The 7944-nt window shown below is 35.1% G+C and overlaps 1 long non-coding RNA gene across 1 annotated transcript; it reads right to left on the reverse strand.

Moving 5' to 3' along the window:
- Window positions 1-4057: 4057 nt before the first annotated feature.
- LOC140016963 (uncharacterized) lies at window positions 4058-6936 on the reverse strand. The gene is made up of 3 exons (XR_011823246.1): window positions 6701-6936; window positions 5007-5081; window positions 4058-4223 (listed from the first exon to the last, which is right to left on the reverse strand). It is a non-coding gene; the product is annotated as an uncharacterized lncRNA (long non-coding RNA).
- Window positions 6937-7944: the final 1008 nt, after the last annotated feature.

A 7944-nucleotide genomic window follows, 5' to 3' on the forward strand; every position in this document is an offset into this window, starting at 1 on the left:
GGCGTAGAACTCGCCCTAAGACGGGCATTCCAATACTATCCTTGGACGTATGCCCAAGGCATTTGGGTACGCCTCTGAAGAGGGGTGCTAAAGCTTATGCCTCACAAATTGTGTTAAAAAAAAAAGAAAATAAAGATTTAACTTCATCTATTAAGTTTTTAACTTTATAAGATTCAACTTTATTACTAATTTACTATCTATTATATTGAGACATTGAGTAAATTTGATATGAATTTATTTGAAACATAATATATGATTAGGCAAAAATAATAAAGAAAAGGAGATTGTTGCCTGTAAATTAGATCTTGTGATGTGATAGAAATTCCAGAACCACCATCACCTATTGGAAGAAAATTACCTAGTGTATATACACTAGATCAAGATGATGACATGGATGTTAGACCCGAAGACAACCTAAGAGGGGGTTGAATTAGATTGATTAAAAAGTTAATCAAGTTATGAGCACTTTATGCTCAATATAAAATTTACCCTCTTTTCTAAGTGATCAGACAATGAATCAATCAATTAATGAACAATATCACTTGAGAGAAGTATAAGAGATATGCAATTTAAGGATCACAAGATAATAATAAGTAAATAAGAATAGAAGAATTGCAAACCAATTGACTACCAAGCTTCTCTTGAGATTGAAGATCAATTCACAAAACAAGCTTCTTCAAATTGATGAAATACAATCAATCTTGTGTACAAAGAAAGTTTTACTTCCTTCTTACCCGAAGGTTCACTCGGTCAAGTTAGAAAGTTTTACTATCCCTCCAGATAACCCTCACAAAATTACACTATTGAAGTATTTTCTCACAAATGAAAAGTTTACAAGGAACCTTACACCACCAAGAGTACAAATATTTCTTGGAAAGTGTTTTCTCCCTAAAACTACTATTTATCTTTTGTATTCTCAGTGTGCAAAAAGTTATTTTTAAGTTTTTGACCATGCACTATTTATATGAGACCAGAAAAGTGCTTTATTATGGCTTCTAACGGATAAAAGGTACTAAAGAGTCAACTAACCGTTAAGAGTATCAGACGTCTGATACATCCAATGCTTGCATCCGAAAGCAGACATAGAGATTGAGAGATCATCTTAATTCTTTTGGACGTCCGGTGATGGAGTTCTTTGTGCGTTCAGAGGCGGACAAAGAGTTTGAAAAATTATTTCAATTCTTTCGAACGTCCGGTGGGGAAGTTCTTCGTCCGATATGATCGTCTGGTATCTGTCCTATTTATCGGACGTCCGGTATTATTTTTGTGAGCGTCCGACAGCTTTCGACTTCCTTTATCTTCTTTCAATTGCTTTTGAATCAAATTACTTCAGAGCTGAAAAGTTTTCTTATTGAAAAGATATTAGTATTATCCAATTATTTTGTAAATATCAAAAGACAGAGATCAAGATCATCATTGTCCCTCTTTTTGATGATGACAAAATAATGGATGATAAAGAGAAAATTGAGTAAAAACTCTCCCTTAGTCATAGCATCCAAAATCATTAAGTACTAACATAGTTGACATAATATCTTTAAAAAAATTGAGCAAAAATTCCCTCTTACTCTTAGCATCCAAAACCAACATCTATTTAGTAATTTCCCCCCCCCTTTTGTCATCATAAAATTAGAGGGTAATTGCCATAAAAAATAACAACAGTTGTAACCATCATCAACCAATAATACCAAAGATAGCAATCAGCCAAGAATACCAATGATACCAATGAACATCAATGAGACCAATATTCATACCAAAATTCATGTCAATCAAAATCCATTAACCATTCAAAAAACATCAAAGGAAACTCAGTTCAGAACATTCGAAGTATCAAAAGAAAATTACAAAAGACTATTAAAAATGCATCCTAATATGAAATGCAAATGACCCTAAAGTGCCTAAAGTGTGATCTTAGATGATCCGGGCCTCCTCCTTGCAAGACAAAATGGAGAGGGATCCAATTCATTTTCAGTCTCTTCATGATGTCCTTCACTTTCGTCAGTGGCTGGAGTTTTGCCTTTTTCTGAAGTTAGGGAATCATGAGGAGTAGGCTGAAAGGTTGAAGCATCAACTTCAGCAGTAGGAGAAATGGACTCAGTTCGTGGCTCCTTTTGATGTGTATATTATTTCTCTTGTGGAACATGATGCATAAGCAGATTTCTTTTATCCAAGAATGTAGCCTATTGCTCAAGTGTCATGATCATCATTAGATCATTTTCAGGGAGAAGAACATGTTTTTTGAGTTCATCAAGTAGGCAAATGACTTCATGAGTTGATGAAGTGGGTTGAGTAGAGGATTTTCGAGAATGAATGGAAAATGGTGAAGTGATACGAGGCTGTTTGGGAGGTTTAGAAGTAACAGAGGTTCATGACGACTTTTGGTTCAAAATTTCAAAATGACTTCCTTATAACACCAGTGGCCATCAAAAAATCAGATATTTTTTCTTTCAAAATATACTTTGATGAAAACAGAGGAGGAAATTTCTTTTGGAGATACTCCAGTGAAAGGAATTTTAAAATGAACAAAAATTAGAGTTAAAAATTTTTCATAAAAAAGTTTCCTATGGTTGTCGGTACTAAGTTTGAGCAGAAATTTACACGTGATAAAACCAAATTCAATTCGAATTTTCTGAACAAATCAATAAAATAGGTAAAGTTTCATTTTGTTTGGATCAGTCCTATGACCATCAGTAGGAACCATCAGATTTGAAATAATTATAAAAATGATCAGATTTTGAGAATTTAGATCTTCCAACTTGGCCTCAACAGGTGTATTAAAACAAGTGTGAAAGTAAACCATTAGTTTTTCAGTGTGAAAATGATGATAAGCAGTTGAAAATTCTTCATATGAAAAAAAATTTATAATTTTACTACGATAGCCTTCTTCAATTTTTGTTTTCAAAACAAGGTTGACAACATCGGGAGTAAGAAGAATGTCCACTCCATTAACACGATAAATGAGTTTAGTATGAGAACTATCTTTTTTAAAATTGACAAAAAACTAATGCAACATTTTGGGATAGTAGGTGTTAGGCAGAGACAGAATATGAAACCATTTTTTAAATTCATAAAGTTTAAGAGTAGGGTCTAAATCAAGCTTACGGAATTCAGAGGGAATGATGGTTCTTTGAGTGATGAAATCTATCTGTGAAATCCACTCAAATTTATCTCTGATATCATCATTGATGAATTTGGGCATGTGGTAGATTGTGGCTTGGTTTGATCAGTTCGTTTCCTTTTATCACTGTGTTTTTCTGACTGACGAGCAGATTTTCTTATTGATAGCACCACAATTTCTTCATCTCTGAGTAAGATTATGCATTCGGTACTAGAAGACCCACCTCTCAATTGAACCATAGTGAACTGTGGAATGATTTTCTTGTAGAATGTGGATGAAATAGACTAAACTTGCTATCTAGACGAAGTTGAATGCTCAAATCTGCCTAACTGGGTGAGTTTTTAGAAACAAGGTTTTCTGATGAAATTTGGGATAGGGTAAATGTTTGACAGTTAGAAAAAGGTTTAGATGCTAATCTGTTTGTAAAGGGGTTGTGAGATTATTTGGGAAATCAATTTTTAGAAATGTGTTTTGAGAAGAAACGAATTTAAATTTTTAAAGTTGAAGGGAAGAGAAAGGGTGCGTCCGAGAGAGCGATTATTTCTGAACCAAATGAAGGGAAAAACTTCTTTATAAAATGCCGTTTTTGAGTGTCGGACAGTTAAACGAAAAGAATCGTCCGACAGTACCATCCAATACAAAACTTTTTTGAAAATAACTTAGAACACTGTTGAACGTCCGTTCATCTACTATCGAATGTCCAATAAAGGTTGACCAAAAAATTTTAGATAGTCTTTTCCAAAACACCCAATTTTGTCCTAAAAGATGTAAACTAATCCATGGGTAAAGCTTTTGTAAGAATATCAGTAAATTTTGTGACGCCCCCCACTTCTCCCAAGGGCGAACCCAAGGGTATCTGCGGGACGCCTGCCCACCTCTCGTCATGACTCAAGACAAATCAAATCGAACTTAACGATACATACCAAATACTACGAGTCAAAATAAAGAAAAGTCGCTTCCTTAACTAAATATTTAAATCTTACATCATGTTCACAAAAGATACATCAAGTTCCAAAATGCAACCATTAAAAGTCGACTACACATTTACAGCCCCGATTCCAATCAAAAGTATAATCTAGTCGACTTTACCAAAATCTTCCAATCCAACCTGTTAAGGAAAACAAACTAATAGGATGAGCCAATACTCAGTGAGGCCAAGAAAACACACATGCAAACACATAATCCAAGTAGCGACAACAATTACATTGTAGGTAAGGCTATCAAATTCGAATAATTCACATTTCGAATAGGAAAAATAAACAGAAACAATTCAAGGATACTGTAGCTCTCAGGAGCTAAATTGCACGTAGTCGAGTCGAAGTCTTGATCACATCTCACGTTGACACTCCGTCAACCACATAAGTATCAAATCCGTAGATACACCACTTTTCTTCGAATCCCGTCACCGTTACACCCCCTTATCGGGCCCGCTCATCAAAGTTTTTGATAATACTCGAGTATATCATGGCAATACTGCACGAGTAATGCCGAGCAAGATCTCTCCAATAGATCATGCTCTACAAATATCTCATGGTTTGCTAAGTTTATCGACCAAGCCCATGCTGGCTCGATTCGCAAAGTTAGCCAACGAGTTTTGGGCGTCCCCCGAATATGAATACGAATACGAATATAAGTCGATGAGCAACGCTCAAATCGACGATTCCAAATAGGAATCACAAATACGGATCACATATACGAATCACAAGTACAAATCACATCCACATTACCATGTACAAGTTGGATACGAATTCACATAGCAAAATTCGAATATAATTTCATTTGAAAGAGAACGAGTGCGATAAAGTACACCCTCGTCTCAAAATTTCAAATTTACATAACGGATAAGAAACAGATAACCACTTAACAACAAGTTCATGCACTTGACACTCACAGTGATTCAAGTAGCGAGTTCAAATGATGGTTTAGGCGTCTCCCGTGAGATCCTCTGGAAGGTCCTCTTGAGCGCCTGAGCATTTAATAGTGAATTATCATTCACACATCCCAATTATCAAGGAAGATTGTGCACTAGTACAATCTGGGAAAATTTCATGAAAATGAACCTCAATTACTAGTAAATCGAGATTCAAGTGGAGTTTCTTAATGTACAAGAGCAATCGAGTTTTGTTATCTTGGAAATCAAGCATAAACGTTCAAGTATTATCGAAGGAATAAGGAATACTTGAAAAACTCCATTTCCTTGAAATTCAGAAAATTTCAGTTTTGATACGATATTTTGAAAAAATCGTATCTCAGATTCCACATGTCAAAAATTGGAAACCTTGGTACCGTTCGAAACCTCTTCCAAAGTACTAAAAGTTCTTAGAAGACACTTTTTCATGAATCTAAGTGTAAGGTGTTCAAAAATGAGGTTAAAGTTGCTGTTCCAAATCACCCAGGATTGAGCCGGGGTTAGTTTTTCGCTAACTTTGAAAATTCAGCAGATTTCACTCGTTGCAAACCAGCCCTTGAAATTTGTAGCTAAATTAGAGGTGCAAGTAAGGTTTAGGGCAGAACAAGCGGATTGAGAATCGAAGTTTCGAGCACCAAGATATGGTAGCTCAAAGTTGGGTAAATTTCAAGACAGTTAACAAATTTCCAGATTTGGTTCCGACTTTGGACCTTTTGTTAAGTGTCGAAACGGACTTGAATTGACACCAAATTTTGTAGTATAATACTCCCATATGAAGGGTATCTCTCTATCAAATTTCATGGAAAAATACCCTCGGAAAGGTGGTTAATCAATCAACCAAAGTTTGGAAAAATCCTTAAGGCAATCTGTCCAAATCTAAGGTTTCAAAAACAAGGCAGCCGCCGTATTTTGATCATAACTCCCTCAATTTAACTCAGAATTGGGAATGGTTGATAGTGTTAGAAAATACATTCACAGGGCTAAAATTGCACAGAAGAAATCGTTACAAGTTTCAGCATGCAACTGGTTCGAAATTAAGCCTAAAGTTGCAGCATCATCAAATCATTTCGGCAGAACGGAGAAACAGGACAGCCGACTTCAGATGAATGGTGTGGCTCACACACATGAAACCAGAATGTGTATTATACACCGTTGGAAACATGGGAACGTCTAGTTTCAAATGCCACTAACGGCACTTGATTTCGACGTCGGAGTACGGAGTTATGGACAAAACACGAACACTGGTCTGGTTACTACGGCAACCGTTTTCCCAGATTACTAGCTTTGGAAATAAATTCGTTTGACCCACCAAAACTCAGTATTTTTCAACAAAAATTTGTACACAACTGCTACAACATGTAAACAACATAATCAGGCCATTAAATCCTCAGTTTCTGCATTAAAATGACCGAACAGAGCAGGGGTAAAATGGGAACTTTTTGTTTCAAGAGTTCAATAACGTTTCTGGTAACAAAGCACCTTTAATCTACTTCCTTAAGCTCTAATTCAGCAACAAAACCATCATCAAACATCATCACAGCCATCAACCCAAAGTGGGAGTTCATAGAGCCCACGTTTAACAATTTTCCCAACAATACAAGCTACTAAAGTGACGATTCTAGCTCAAATGCATAAATCAAACTCCAAAAGACAAGTTTAAGGTGATTGATTACTACCTACTTTGATGGCTGGTTAGGATAGAAATTTCGGCCCCTTTGAAGCTTGAAGAACCGTGAAAGCTCCTCCCTTTTCCAGCTAAATGTGTTGTCCAAGACTTAGGCTAAGTGGTGCTAAATTTTTAGAAGATTTGGTGGTGATTTGCATGAGTTTTGGAAGAAGAAATGTTGAAGGTTTCGGTTGTCCCTTTTGCTGCTACTATCCGGCCATGAAGCTTTGCAGAAAATGAAATGAGATTGCTGGTTCCTTTGCGTACATAAGACGCTTGACGTCTAATATATTAAATACGTCAAATCAATTACAACTAGTGTCCTACGCGCGCGTTTTGTGTTCGATTTCTCTTACGTTTGTTGCACTAGTGCACTAAACCTCTAGGGCACTTACATTCATATAAATATTATTCATTCTTAATTGTCCCAAAATAATGGTCCAAAGTCCCTCAATTAAGCGCGCACGTGCAAACACGTATTTCTAATTTAGGCGCAATAAAAATTGAAACCTTTGAAAAATTCTTATAACGATTGTACCACTGGCTATCACTTGTGTGATTAAACCTAAAATTGTCTATTTTAGGACCATTGTATATGTCTTAAATTTTTGAGCTTATTGTACTCCTAATTGGCTAAAGTTTTCAGACACGTTTTCACTTTTTTACTAAACAAGCTTCTAAGAAAATAATTTTTTGAAACGAGACACTTTAAAAATATAACGAAGCTATAAAACCATATATTTGGGTCTAATAAGGATAGAAAATAATATTCGGGCAAAAATCCAAATAGATAATTAATTGAGCCAAAATTAGGGGTTTAAAAATAATAATTTTACGAGTCCTCACGTGAATTGAGTATTAATTCCTCAATTATCCTTTCTTAATCTATTATTGATCGTTCTTAATTCTCCAATATTAATACACTCTCGATTCAAATATAGTCTCGAAAAACGTACACTCGTTATTCCGAACTAAACAAGTTTTTGAAGAGTGAATTTTTCCAACAAAACGCTTTTAAAAATATAAAAGAGGCGTCGTTCCATATAAATGGATTTTAAATGATCGAAATAAATAATTTGGAGAAAAATGAGTAAATAAATATTTAAATAAACTACTAATATTCGATAAAATAAAATAAAAAATTTCGGGTCCTCACAAATTTGGCCTTTCGAATAAACATATTTTACACAAATTTCACCTTTTTGGATAAGATCACGAATGAAATGATGTTCTATGTCTATGTGCTTTGTCCTA

The sequence above is a fragment of the Coffea arabica genome, chromosome 11c (genome assembly GCF_036785885.1).
Source record: "Coffea arabica cultivar ET-39 chromosome 11c, Coffea Arabica ET-39 HiFi, whole genome shotgun sequence".
Taxonomy (NCBI): Eukaryota; Viridiplantae; Streptophyta; class Magnoliopsida; order Gentianales; family Rubiaceae; genus Coffea; species Coffea arabica.